At 37.3% G+C, this 14,750-nt stretch overlaps 1 long non-coding RNA gene and 1 other non-coding gene across 5 annotated transcripts in view; one reads left to right on the top strand and one right to left on the bottom strand.

Annotated features, from left to right (window-relative positions):
* The window catches only part of LOC143648503 (uncharacterized), a 173,849-nt gene continuing 159,099 nt past the window's right edge, over positions 1 to 14,750 (top strand). For all 4 annotated transcript variants that reach the window (XR_013158574.1, XR_013158573.1, XR_013158572.1 and 1 more), the window contains exons 1-2: positions 1 to 263; positions 2,389 to 2,516. This is a non-coding gene — a long non-coding RNA (uncharacterized LOC143648503). The remainder of the gene's footprint in view (positions 264 to 2,388; positions 2,517 to 14,750) is intronic.
* Positions 13,957 to 14,059, bottom strand: LOC143648973 (U6 spliceosomal RNA). The gene has a single exon (XR_013158865.1). It is a non-coding gene; the product is annotated as a U6 spliceosomal RNA (small nuclear RNA).

The raw sequence follows: 14,750 nt of genomic DNA, 5'->3' as shown, positions 1-14,750 counted from the left end.
TTTTGTGTTGCCTTGCATCAGCCAGGGTAGCCATGTTGGCAATATTTTATGGCTTGTCCAACAATTCCTCCTTTTTTGTTTTTTAGCTTTCCGGGTAACTGTGCCTGTCTTAGGTTGCCTCCTCCAGAGGTCTTACCTGTCTTTGGCTACCAGCTAAGCCACCAGAAGCGAGGGGCAGCAGCGCCTGTCTTAGGTTGCCTCCCCAGGAGGTCTTACCCGTCACTGGCTGCCTGCTGATCTGTTCATCACCCAGGAGGACTGAGGTATGCAGCTTAGATTGGCTGTAATGGAGACCGTGGAGATGCAGGCGATGCAACTTTATGACAAAGCCAAAGCCCAGACAACGGGAGTGCATGCGGGAAGGGGTAGGCTAGAAACCACCGGTGTTCAGGAGAGGGATGGGGGCATCAAGGAGCCCGAGGGCTTCCCTGTGACTCAGGGGTACACAGCAGCTAGGGGGAGAGCATGGGGGAAGGGTGCACAGGGGGCTGTTGACGGCAGCTCACGATAAACTTCTCCAGGGCTTGATCTTCTTTTAGCCGCTTCTGCAATGAATCTTAAACAAACGATTTGGCAGGAATTGATGCAACAGGCTTTCAGGCTAGGGGTTTTTTTGTTCTAGAGGATGTAACAATGCTATGGAGGCGGGGGAGGCTCAGGCTCAGAAGCGGACGGAGGATCGGGCATGGAGGTGGGGAGTGGAGAGGATGAAGTTGGCGTGGCAAGTTAAAGTGAAAGCACCTCAGAAGGGGCTCCCATGAGGCATGCATGTATCGCTAGGAGGGTAGGAACGAGACCTAGAGGAAAGGTTTTTCCCTCGTGTTCCTCAGTGGCACGAACGCGCTGAAGGAGTTTGAAACGAGTATCCGGGTCCCATATTGAGGCAGTTTCGAGCCAAGGGTTGGATCACTTAAGGACTTTGCAGTACTTGTGCAAGATTTTTTTGGGGATTTTAACCCGCCTCGTGGCCAATAAGGCGTGGATGGCTCGAGCTTGAGGCACAAAATCAGAGGAGGGAGTGTTGCCCATGATAGGGGGAATTTAGAGGGGGAGGTTTACAGAGAAACCGCTGAGGGGGCCATTTACCGAGACAGGGGTGGCTGTCACTGAGAACCACCGAAGGGGGCGACTATCATGGAGAATCGCCGGAGGGGGGGTTGGCCCCACGTTGGGCGTCACTTGTTGGGTAGCTGATGGTTGGTTAGCTGATGGCTGGGGGTAAGTGGCCGTACTGAGTCAGACACACAGACACAGAGCACACAGCACACGACTCAGGAGACAACCCTCAGGGGTGAGTGGAAGGCATCTGCTTTATTGAGGAAGTGCACAGGCTTATATAGGCTGGGAGCACACAGGGACGCGTGTCGGGCTGGGATTGGTCACCGTTGTTGCTAGGGCAGAGGGCAGATTTCTGGGATTGGTCACCGTTGTTGCTAGGGTGGAGGGCAGATCTAAGGTCAGCCATTTTGTGTTGCCTTGCATCAGTCACAGCAGCCATGTTGGTGATGTTTTATGGCTTCTCCAACATCTCAGGTTGTTTCAGCTTTGGGTACTGGGAGTGTTTACAAGTTGGTTGGTGTCTTTGACATGACCCAATACATTTGATTTTTGAGAACACTTTCTGGCCAAAGGTTCAACTTGTATTTTCCCTATGCCAAAGGTTCAACTTGTATTTTCCCTATGACTACTTGTGGAATTAGCCACATCTCCAAGAAGCTCTGCTACTTTTTAAATGAAGAATAGTATTAAGAAAACAATATCTATATGCTGGGTACATCATACTCTGCTTTTTGTATTTAAACCCGTTCTGCTGCCTCAAAACTCCCCCTTTACAAACACTACTAGAGCCGATTTGATTTCCGTGAAGAACAAAAACTTTTTCCTCTACTTTTTCTCCTTCTGTTTGCCTCATCTTAGACTGACTTTAACTATAGGCATATTACCCTTGGCTGCTCCTCATGGTTGCAAAATGTCTGGTGCATAGCTAAGTACTATATCCTCAAAGAACTACCTCTAGAGGCATGAAGAAAGATGTATTTCAACTTGGGCATTTTTTGACTTTTATCAGAAGAGGGAATCTTTTCCAGAGGTCATTGGAAGACTTTTATGTCTCATTTAGCAGAATCATGTTCACCATCATTGGCAGAGGTGGGTGGGATTAACACTGCGGGTTTAATCACAATGTGTTTGGGGGGGGGGTTACCTTCCTTAGACCATTGTTACCCAACCAACATCAGAATAAAACCAAAACTATGGGAGCCAGAATGAAATTGTGAAAGTGTGTTAAGCATTATGCCATGCCATCATGTCATGAAACATTTTTGTATATTGCAAATGTCAATATTCTGTTTGTGGGAAAGTTAAAAATGTATTTTTTTGTGTTTTCAGATAATTTCTTATCATCCCCTGAATAATGGAATAATAAAGCAGAAATATGGACCCTGCTGAGCTTGTCACCTCAAGAAAACCTGCATTTGTGATTCTGCCTGAGTCCACTGGTCCAGAAGCTGGGGCAGGTGAGTCAATCTTAACTGGAGATATACAGCAGCACTATCTGGGATGCAGACCGATGAAACCTTGTGATGCTGAAATAAATCATAAATAAGACCATTGGAAGAGATAGGAAATGTAAATAAATCAGGAGAAGAAAATTGAAGTGGTGTTTTTTGCCATGGAAACCTTCAAATATATAGTAAAATGAGTGTAAAAACATTTTCCTACCCTTTTCTTTTTAGTTCATTTTTGCATGTGTAAGTATGTGTCCATTTTTAGCTTTCACACACTGAATAATTTCCCGACATTAGCGAGCACTGCTGACTGGGTTTGTTCACGCTCTCCAGTGCAGTGTTCTGGGGCTTCGTTGTGCCCTCTAGGAAACTGCATGAATCATAAGCTTTCTTGGAAAATCTCTTATCTTTAAAAAAAATGCATTAAAATGTACATTAAGAGTCAAGGATGACAAAAGCCTTGTCAGTACAATTAATATTAGACTGATTGGAGAGAAATAGTTGGTCATTTCAGCAAACTCAGTAGAAACAGATATTCATTATTCACATATATTATTAGAATTGTCAATTTAGTTAACATCTTAGGAACGAGATATAGGACTGAGGAGAAATTGATTCACTCACTATACCTGCAGTGACTGAAGAAAATGAACCCTCATTTCTGATGTATGGGTTGTAGCAACAAAGTATGTCTTTATAATAAAATACTTGACTATATTTTACTATATATATACTGCCTCACCTTTCTTCTCCTTCTTCATCCATTTCCTCTATCTTCTTCCCCTCTTCTTCCTTTCTCCTGTCCCTCTCTTCCTCCTTCCCCTCCTCTGATGACTCTGTTATCATTGTTGTTATATAATAATAATGCCCAGATCAAACTTAATGCTAAAAAACAGAAAATCTCAGGCTAAACACCTGTGTTCATAAACCTGAGTCTAGCACTTACTAATGGAGTGACCTTAGGCAAATTAACTAAGACAAATTAACTGCTCTTGCCTTGGTATTTTTATCAGAAAAGTGTGAATTAATAATAATAATAACAGTGGAGAGGCTGGAGGGACCTACCAGAAAATGTGAAGCTGTGTTCCAGTAGCCATGTTTCTTGAAGATGATTGTATAATGATATAGCTTTCACAATGTGGCTGAGTGATTGTGAAAACCTTGTGTCTGATGCTCTTTTTATCTACCTTATCAACAGATGATTAAAACATATGGAATAAAGATGAATAATAGGGGGAACAAATGTTAAAATAAATTTAGAGTGAAATGCTGGTGATCGGCGAGGGGGAGGTGTGGGGAGTATTGTATGTATAAATTTTTTTCCTGTATTCTCCTTATTTCTTTTTCTGAATAGATGCAAATGTTCCAAGAAATAATCATGATGACGAATACGCAACTATGTGATGATATTGTTAATTACTGATTATGTATGTAGAATGGAATGATCAAGTTACAAATGTTTGCATTTGTTTGGTATTTTTTGGTATTTAAAAATATAAAAAAAATAATGATAACAACAATAACAAGCCACTTCTAAGTTATGAGAATTACATGATATGCAGTGGGATCAGTATCTGACAGCATGAGGGTTATGGTAATAGTTGCTCCTATAATTATAATTACCTATTTTGAGAACTAAAGAAAAACCAACTGTTCTTTTGAGAAATGTCACTGGAACAAAGTATATAGGAAATATAAAATATGAACAAAGAAATATGAAAGACAAGAATTCATTTGCCTCAGTATGATTGAAGAAAAGCTTCTTTTTTAATTTGTAGTAAATTGCATTGTTAACATGAGGAAACTACTAGTGATTGTTGACTTGAGAGTAGGAGGGAATTATTACCATACAGAACTAGATCATTACGGAGGAGATTTATTATGGACAGTGTCAGGGACAGTGGCAATAGTGGCAGTGGCACAAGGGGAGTGGCAAGGATAGCCTGGAAAACTGGAAAATGCTGCTAGGTCAAAATATGAGATCAAACTCCCTGACTAATCTTGGCTACTGTTCTAGTGTTTTCTTTCTCAAATTACTCAATACAAAAGACCAATAGTCTCAAGTGCTGGGTGTGTTGGGGCATGACAGGTGGGATGCTTAATTTTAAATCTCTAGTGCTTTGAGTTCTGCTGTCAAAATTTTAAAGTAATACAAAGTACAATATTTCAGTTTATTTTTAAATTCATTCTCTGAACCAAATATCTGAATTTTTGGAGAAAGGCTACAGAGAGCGCTAACTGATCCCCTCCACTCCACTTCCAAAGATGATTCATTTACATTTCTATAAAGAATAACGAACCTACAATTTTCTCTGAAATGAAACTATAAGATATTCAATTGTAAGGATTTTCCCATAAAAATTTGATACTTTATTCATTAAATGTGTTTAATATATACACAGACACATCCAAAAAGGCATGCATTCAATTGTTCATAACTGCTATATTCATAATAGCAGAAAACTGGAAACAATACAAATGCTTATCAACAGGTTAATGCACCGATACATTGTGGTATATGCATGTAAATAAATAAAGAAAAGAACAAAATATTTTTGCACACAATTGGGTGGCAAAATATCATAAATGCTCTGTTGCATGAAAGGAACCAGATACAGAAGAGTACGTGGTGTCAGATTCCTTCCGTATGAAATTCAAAAGAAGAAAGGCAATACTAACTTTGGAGATGGGATGGCAGTTAGGTTGGTGCAGGGACAGTGGGTGCAGACCAGGAAGGACAGAAAGTCATGGAAAATGGAGATATTCTGTGTTTGATCCATATGTTGGCCACATAGTGTATACATATGAAATAAATCAATAAGCTTTATATGTAAAAATGAATGCCTATGTACGTATAAAAATATGTAAATAGTCTAATATATGTAAGGATTTTTATGTACGTATGTGTAAAATAAAAAAAAAAATCCCAAATAGCTTGTAAGTATAATAAGACAGGAGGAGAGGAGGGTACAAAGGATCATTAGACAAACCACAGATGATTAGTCCAGGTTGAGATTATAGGTAAAACACAGAAAACCTAATTAAATTTGAATTTTAGATAAGCAGCAAATAATTTGTAGTATAATTATTCTCCCCTTTCTCCAAACACTTGTTGTTCACCTGAAATTCAAATTCACCTGGACATCTTATATTTTTATTTGCTAAACCTGATAAACTCTGATCTGGGATAAATCTGGGATAAAGCCAGTAATATTCAAGAGATATTGGACTAGACGTTTATTACCTTGACTTCCACTGTCACTGCCAGACAAATCCTAATGGATTGATTGAGCCTAATAATTTTTTTTTTTACTAATATAAAGCAGGAAGAAGTTTTTCCTTTAGTTGGTTTTTAATTCATTAAAGCTAGATATTTTTTATCTTGTGGTAACTGGGGAGGAGCAAAACCTTAGGCTACAGAAAACTTCTCTTCACAATTAAAAATTGAAATACCATCCTTGGCATTCACTCAGGCATCCTCTAAGTGCGAGCTCTGAGCCTTGCAGGAAAGATGGGCAGTGCCAACAGATGGCCACACTCTTATCAAGACGGATCTTGCCTTTCTGGCATCAGGCTGTCAGTTCAGGTTTGCCAAGAACGGTCAGCACGTTGTGTGTTAATTGCCGGCAGCAGCTACCCAATGACTTTATAACCCAACTCACAGTGGGTTCTTGATGAAGGAGAGTGTGTAGCTCCCAACTCCAGCAGAACTGGCTTCAAAAAAGTCCTGAGACAGAACACCTTTAACATTACTTGTACAGTAGGTGGGATATAAGGGTTGTTTTTGGCTCTATGCCTCCAGCTGTAAGTTTACACTGAGTGGCTTTTAACTGGCCATTTCTTCATTAAGCAAAGAAAATTAAAGAGGTTTAGTGGATGGCTGGGCAAAGTCCAGTCTTCTCCATTTGGTTCAGGGGTTAGTGAGAGGAAGAAGTTATGTACACTCCTGGACAGCAGCATGCCACCATCTATTTCTCAGTAGGAGTAATCTGAGATCAGATGTTGACAGATGGTGGTCTCCCAGGACAGCATTAGGCATTTTTCATAAGTGGGGATTAACAGGTTGTTTAAAGAAATTTAAGACTCTAACTTTTTTTTTGGGGGGGGGGTGCATGGTCCAGGAATTAAACCTGGGTTTCCCACATGAAAGGTGAGCATTCTACCAGTGAATCACAAGACTCTAGTTATTTTGTGAGAAAAAATATGTGAAAATTTTTGAAGGGAGTCTTCAGCATAGCTTCATGAGAGAATGCATGGAAACCTGACAAAAGCATTATAGAATAAATAGCAGTGTCAACCAAATAATGCCAATTCTGAAGCAATTTCTTAAAACTATTGTTTTAAATCATAAAATAAAGTTTATAATAAAAAGCCTGTGTCAAGATATACAGAGGCAGATTCAAAAGGAGAAGCATTGTGTCTTGAATGTAGCCTAAAGGAATGTAACATTATATTACACAGAAAAGCTGGACAGATATGACACATTTGAAATTATTTCAAGCTCATAGACTCAAATGGCTAGAATGAAAATTTAGGATGAAAAAGATTTAGTCCACTAAAGAAATGAAGATTTTTAAAAATTACACTGGCCTTTGTTCTAAATCTAAAAGTGTTCACAGTTATAAAACATTTGAAAAATATGGGTAAAATATAGCAGAAATTTAAATATCACCTAAACCAAACTATTCACAAGTGATGGCTCTTTGGTGAATTTCCTTCAAATTAATAAAAGTACATCAGTGAGTTTACCCGAAGTTTATGCAATTCTGTAACACCTCAGACAAAAATATTCCAAAATGTTCATAGCACTTGTTTTATCTTGCTAAGTCTGCCAAAAGTAATAAACCAGGAATTAACTGGCTTTTATAAAGGGGATTTATTTAGCTGCAAATTTACAGTTCTTCAGAGGAAAGGCAGCTGGCATTGGCTGGCTTTCTTTGTCACATGGGAAGGCACACAGTGGATGTCCGCTGGGCGTCCCTCCTGGCTTCTGGGTTCAAATGGCTTTCCCTGGGATGATTCTTTCTGCATCTCCAAACTTCTGGCTCTGAGCTCCTGAACTATCTTCTGACCTCTCTCTGTTAAGCCTCACTCATTGCAGAGGGCACTACCCTTAGCCTACTGCAGATGTATCAGTCATAGACAAAATTCACATGCTGATGCTTTAAGTCCACAGCAACAGAACAACTGGGAACCATCACCTGGCCAACCTGACAGCTGAACCTAACTACTACAGCACTGTATAAGAATTCGGTATTATGTTCAGAGCTATAATGAAAGCCCATTTTCATTTTTCTGGTGTTCAGCAGAAAAGGAGAAGAGCCATTGTCATGGTCAGGGACATGTGTCAACTTGCCCTAACTAATACAGCCATCCAACAGTCTTGGTGAAATATTATTTCATACATATGAAAGACATTGTATATGCACATGTTTGCTTCATCTTCTGTGAATGAAAAACATCAGTTTTTAGGAATGATGAATAACTGACAATCAGTAAATATTTATCGAACTATTTTACCAGACCTTAGCTCTCATGCATTCTGTAAGGATTGATCTTCGCCACTGTATGACCAACTACCAGTTATCTACCATCTACTCAATCAAGAATCCCAGGAGATTCTTTTGAATTCTCCCTCTTCCTTATTGATCACATTCAATTTCCACCATATACAGTTACTGCTCTTTTCTGAAAAAGATCTTACATATATTTAGATCCCTTCTGATCTTTCTTTAATACATGCCTTCATAATGCTGACTTAGGATTGATGCAAAGTTGAACAACTGCTTTCCCTGATTCCAGGCTCCAATCCCACAGCTCTGGCACACCAAGGTGTGTGTGTATGTGTGTATGTGTGTGTATGTGCATATGCCCATGTACATGCACATGCATGCACACACACACAGACACTGCTATCAGGTTTTACTTTTTAACCTACTAATCTGTACGTGCAAGTCCCTGGGAAAACCCTTCCATCATTTTCTGCATTGTCAATAACATAACATATTAATTGCAGACTTCTCATGAAGACATACAACACCCTTAAGGAGTTTGCCTGGCCCCACTTCCTGTCTTTCCTTTCCTGCCTTTTCTTCCTTGCCCCTAGAGCTAACCAGGGCTACGTGCCACTGTGCTGTCTCTTCCTGGCATGGACTGTCACTCTGAGTCCACCTATTCCCATTCATGTTTCAGAAGTCAATTCAATTTGGAGCAAAACTTACCCATGATTCTAACCCTCAAAGTGATATAAACTACATAAATTTTTCACATCTAAAAGTAATTGAAAATTACAAAACACTGGAAACTGTTTTTTGAAGACATATTATGAGCCTAGAAAAAAAAAGAAGATGGTTGTGTTACAAGGATCTTTGTATAAATAGTTAGGTTCAGCAAGGATGAATGACACCAAAGATTTATGAAAGCAAAACTTATTAGTATTTGCAGGTCCTAGAACAGAGAGGAGCAGCAGGCCTCACAGGATCACATGGAGAAATATGTCAAGCATAAGCTCAATCGAGCATGTGGGAAGCAAAATGTATAGTGGACCCGGGGACAATGCCTTTATAATATTATATGGATGGAGATGTAGCCTTGATCAAGCAGGAGTATGGAGTGGGGATTTTGTCTTGGACTTTGTCAGGGTACAAACCCAGGCAGAATGCTAGGAAGAGAGAGAGAAAAGTTGTTTATTTTATATAAGCAGGTGTCAGAGATGGTCACCGAGGAAACTAGTGATTTGAGGCCTCATGACAGTGTAAAGTCCCTTATGTTACTCTTGTCAGGGTCAGAGATACTGAGACAGCATGACAGCATGAAAAAAGCTCTTATCATATTTTAATTCACTCCAGTGGTTTACAGAGAATAAGCAGTTAATGGGAAATATAACAGATTTCTGCTATTATGAAATTGGTTAAGTAATTTTTGGTAAGCTATCATTTCTGGCAGTAGGGTAGACAAGTTACCTGAACTAATTCTACCACTAAAAGAAAATAAACATGCTGGATAAGATATTTTTAAAAATCAACTTAAGAACCATGATCTATGAACCACCAAGAAATTGGGAACAATTAAGACAAAACATGTCAACCGCAGAACCCCAAAAGATTTTTTGTTTTGCCTGCCTCCTGCATTTCCCACTGATACCAATAAAGGAAAAGTACCTGTCTATAACTTGATGTTGCATGTGGTCAACTGAGTAATGATGTCCACATTGTAATTCTTGGAACCTTAAATGATAAAGGGCATGCACAGATGTGATTAAGATGATTATATAGCTTTTATGGTCTGACTGTGTGATTGCAACAACCTTGTATTCTCTTCACTTGTGTGTCCAGATCTCTGTCTTAAATAAATTTCTTGTATTTGGTTTATTTGCATTTGTGTATTTCTTTAATTTATTTCACATGCAAATAACAGAAAGCCTACTTCAGCACATCAGATGAATTGAGAATCACTTTTCTATTTAAGGCATCTAGAGGTTGATGGTTGCTGGTTTTATTCACTAATTCAGTGATACCACAGAAGCTCATATCAATGCAACTGATTTGGCCCTTTCCTGGTATTCACAAGATTGAGTGCTGTCACTCTAGTATCATGTTGGCTTGGAAGCCTGCATGATGGTGTAAAAGCAGGGGTCCCAGCAGGCACATCAGCTGTTCTGTACCCTTTCTATCAGAAGAGCAATATCTTTAAGAGACTGTCCTGATTGTCCACCACAACAAACAGTTGACTTAAATCTCATTATAACGAATTCTTTTAAATGGCCACCCTTGTGGCCTAGCAAACTGGAAAAGTGAGTAATTTTCTTGGCAAAATGATGGTCTAAATTAAATTGGGGCTCTGAAAGCAAGGAAAAAGTGGTGAGTGACTAGAATCCATTCATATTTTATTCGTGTAAATCACCACGTAATAGATTAAAGGAAAAAAATAATCATTTCAGTAGATGAAGTAAAAGGATTATATAGAGATTATTTAAATGAAAAATAAATATCATTCATGAAAAAAATACTCTTAGTAAACCGTAAATAGAAGTGTTCTTAACATGATAAAAGGGCATCTGTCAAAAATCTAAAACAAATATTATATTTACTATTAAAACATTAAACTAATTCCCACTGAAATAATAAAATGAAAAGTATTAGAGCTATCTTGACTTATTTCTTTTTTTTTTAAATTTGTGCCAAATAAACGTTTTTTGCTTTAGTCTCATACATAAGGTGAGATTTTAAAATATTAATTACCATCTATTTTCAGCACCCTGCAGTAATGACATTCCTTTGTTCTTCCTCATGCAAAAACATTTTTAAAATTTGTACATTTAGTCACTATCATTATACACTCTGGGCATTCCTAGATTATACCGTCTCAATCTTTGGCATCTATCTTTCTTTCTGACTTCATTTATGCCCCCCAGCCCTCCTCCCTCTATCATTCTCACATGCAGCTTCATTCAGTGTTTTAACATAATTGTATTACAGTTAGGTAGTATTATGCTGTCCATTTCTGAGTTTTTATATTCAGTCCTGTTGCACAATCTGTATCCCTTCAGCTCCAATTACCCAATATCTTACCCTATTTCTATCTCACGGTGGTCTCTGTTACCAATGAAATATTCCAAGTTTATTCACTAATGTCAGTTCATATCAGTGAGACCATGCAGTATTTGTCCTTTTGTTTTTGGCTAATCTCACTCAGCATAATGTCCTCAAGGTCCATCCATGTTGTTACATACTTCATAACTTTATTCTGTCTTAAAGCTGCATAATATTCCATTGTACGTATATACCACAGTTTGTTTAGCTGCTCATCTGTTGATGGACATTTTGGCTGTTTCCATCTCTTTGCAATTGTAAATAACGCTGCTATAACCATTGGAGTGCAAATGTCCGTTTGTGTCTTTGCCCTTATGTCCTTTGAGTAGATACCAAACAATGGTATTGCCGGGTCATATGGCAATTCTATATTCAGCTTTTTGAGGAACCGCCAAACTGCCTTCCACAGTGGTTGTACCATCTGACATTCCCACCAACAGTGGATAAGTGTGCCTCTTTCTCCGCATCCTCTCCAACACTTGTTATTTTCTGTTTTGTTGATAATGGCCATTCTGGTGGGTGTGAGATGATATCTCATTGTGGTTTTGATTTGTATTTTTCTAATGGCCAGGGAAGTCGAGCATCTCTTCATGTGCCTTTCGGCCATTTGTATTTCCTCTTCTGAGAAGTGTCTGTTCAAGTCTTTTTCCCATTTTGTAATTGGATTGGCTGATTTTTTGTTGTTGAGTTGAACAATCTCTTTATAAATTCTGGATACTAGACCTTTATCTGATATGTCGTTTCCAAATATTGTCTCCCATTGTGCAGGCTGTCTTTTTACTTTCTTGATGAATTGACTTATTTCTAATATGGTCTGGAAGACCTATCCAGTGCAGTTAGATAAGAAAAAGACATAAATATTATCAACAAATAATAAGATTATAATCATAGGAACCCCAAGAGAGTTAAAAAAATTAAAATTAGTATATATTCTGCAATTTTGTGGGAAATAAGTTTATTATATAAAAGCCAGCCATATTCCCATACACTAAGAAAAAGCAGGAAAAACTGAAGAAGTACATCATTTCTCATTAAAATAAATCTAAAGGGGGGTAAGACCATTATGGAGAAGTGCTTAAATAAATGCAGAGATCTGTCATAGATGGAGACTTGGTGTAGCAAAGACGTCACTTCTTCTCAGGCAATGCACTGAGATGCAATAGAATCCATTTCAGTTTAAAACAGAATTCCATTTAATATACCAACAAGCACTTTTTCAAAAAAAACTGTTACCACAGTTTAAATGGAAGATAAAAAACTGTTACCACAGTTTAAATGGAAGATGAAAAAGGGAGGCATAATTGTGTATAAAAGCAGGTTGTGAGGACCTGCTCCACTGGGTTATTAAGGCTTAGTAATTTAAGCAGTGCCATATAGCAGCAGCAGGAATAAAAAGGTAGAATAATAAGAGGGAAGAGAGAGCCTAGACAAACTACTGTAGACATAGAAACTTGACATGGACAGATCTGTCACAGCAGACGTGTGGCAACAGGATGTACTATTAAGTAAATATACTGAAAAATATGGCTATCTAAATGGAAAAAAGAAACAAAATTTAATTTCTGGCTCATAGTATATGCATAAATCAATCTAAGTAAAATATGCATCTAAATGTATAAACAACATCTTTAAAACTTTCAGAAGAACATATTGAAATATACTTTTGTGACATAAGATCGGAAAAAATGTTAAGCAAATTCAAAAAGCATAGGCTAAAAGGAAAGTTATGATAAATTTGGTTAGATCAAACAATCTTTAAATGGGGAAAATCATAGCAAAAACTGAGAGGTAAAGTTAAAATTCATATAATTCAAAATGAAGTGTCTAGGGCAATTAAAGAAACAAACAAACAAAAAAACAATGAAAATATAATTAGCCTAAAAACAAATTAGAAAAAAAAATTAACTGAGAATTTAAGGAAAAGGAAGCACAGTGTCAGTGGATAATAAACACACCATATGCTCAAAGATACTTCACCTCAATCAGAGAATTCAAAGTATACAAAGCCTTGCAAATATTGAAGTGCCTAATATTATTGCATGTTGGCAAGGATGAGGAAGAATGAAAACTCCTATTTTTGCTGATGGATGCTGGGAAATAATTTAAAATAATCACACTGGGGAGAATTTGACAGAAATATCCTAAATGAGATTCACATATTCACATTGGGGAGAATTTGACAGAAATGTCTTAAATAAGATTCACATATTCTTTAATTTAGAAATTTGAATTCCAATAATGTACCCAAGAGAAATTCTTACATATATGTAGGAAGGTATGTGAAATGATGTTCATAGAAACAACTTTTGTTTATACCATCATCTATACCCTACAGCAATAAAACATCATGAACTGGAGATATTTGTTATTAATATCTTCAAAATGTAATATTGAATGAAAAAATTAAATGTAGAAGGAAATATCCAATATAATACGAATTATACAAAATTTAAGGTAAGCCAAACAATACCATATATTATTTGGAACACAGAAAAATTTGAGGAAAAAATATGAACACATTCTTGGGAATGAACCAACAATACATTTTCAGGGCTTTGGTTTCTTTTGAGAAGTAGGGGAACCACTAATAGACGGCTTAGCAGTTTTTGTGATGTTTTTTGTTAAGCTAGTTTAAGGTGCATGGGTGTTTGTTATAGTAGGTTTATATTTCTTTTTGTATGTCTAAAATATTTTATAATAAAATTCAGAAAATGTATATTAAGTTGAAGTGACAATCAGAGAAGCTGTGGCCCATTGGTTACCAAGAATATAATATAGGATTGGAGAAATTTCACTGCATTTTTTTTCAAAGTAAGCAAAAGGATTTTACCAAGATATTGACATTTACACTTTTTGACAAAAATATGGAACGCTTCATGAATTTGTGTGTCATCTTTGCACAGGGACCATGCTAATCTCTGTATCATTCCAATTTAGTATATGTGCTGCTGAAGCCAGCACATTTCACTGCATTTTTGTTAACTTTTCTAATGCCATTTCTATCTTTATGAATTAATTCAAATATGCCTAAAATACTTTCCTTTTTACTCACTTTTCAAAATGGTGCTTTGCTGGTGTGCTTTTTGAAAAGCACTTTTTGAAGGAATCAATTTAATTTATTTCCATTTGTGTTTCTTCAGTAATGACTTAGCCTCACATGAAGGACTTGAAGAGATCCAAGGAGAGTGTCAGTCAGGCTGATTACGAGCATCTTAAAGTGGTGCATAATCTTTGACAGCAGTGGTAGAACTTATTCTTCCCATAGTATATAAAAGCCAGGCACCTATAGATGTCATCAACCACCTTTAATTTATTAAAGGTGACTTCTAACCTGCTTTCATGGGCATCTGTTATATTGCTTGATCTTGACCTTCTCCTTTACAGTTTGTATTGTTATTACAAAAAATGCCATTGCCTACTCCTCACTCCAAGCAAAGAAATCAATACAAAATTATTTTTAGTGAGGAACGGAAAACTTAGGAAGTGCTAAGAGCACTGCACTTCAGAGAACATAGGTCAGAAGGGACCCATTTGTGTAAATAGTTTCAATACTATTGCTCATGTCCATTAATAACATCCTGATATTTGAAAATCACATGCTCTTTTAGCAATATAAATGGAATTTTTATAATACTCATATGTACTTAGATTT

The sequence above is a fragment of the Tamandua tetradactyla genome, chromosome 10 (genome assembly GCF_023851605.1).
Source record: "Tamandua tetradactyla isolate mTamTet1 chromosome 10, mTamTet1.pri, whole genome shotgun sequence".
NCBI lineage: Eukaryota > Metazoa > Chordata > Mammalia > Pilosa > Myrmecophagidae > Tamandua > Tamandua tetradactyla.
The sequence above is the reverse complement of the archived record's forward strand: the minus strand, read 5'-3'. Positions and strand labels throughout refer to the sequence as shown.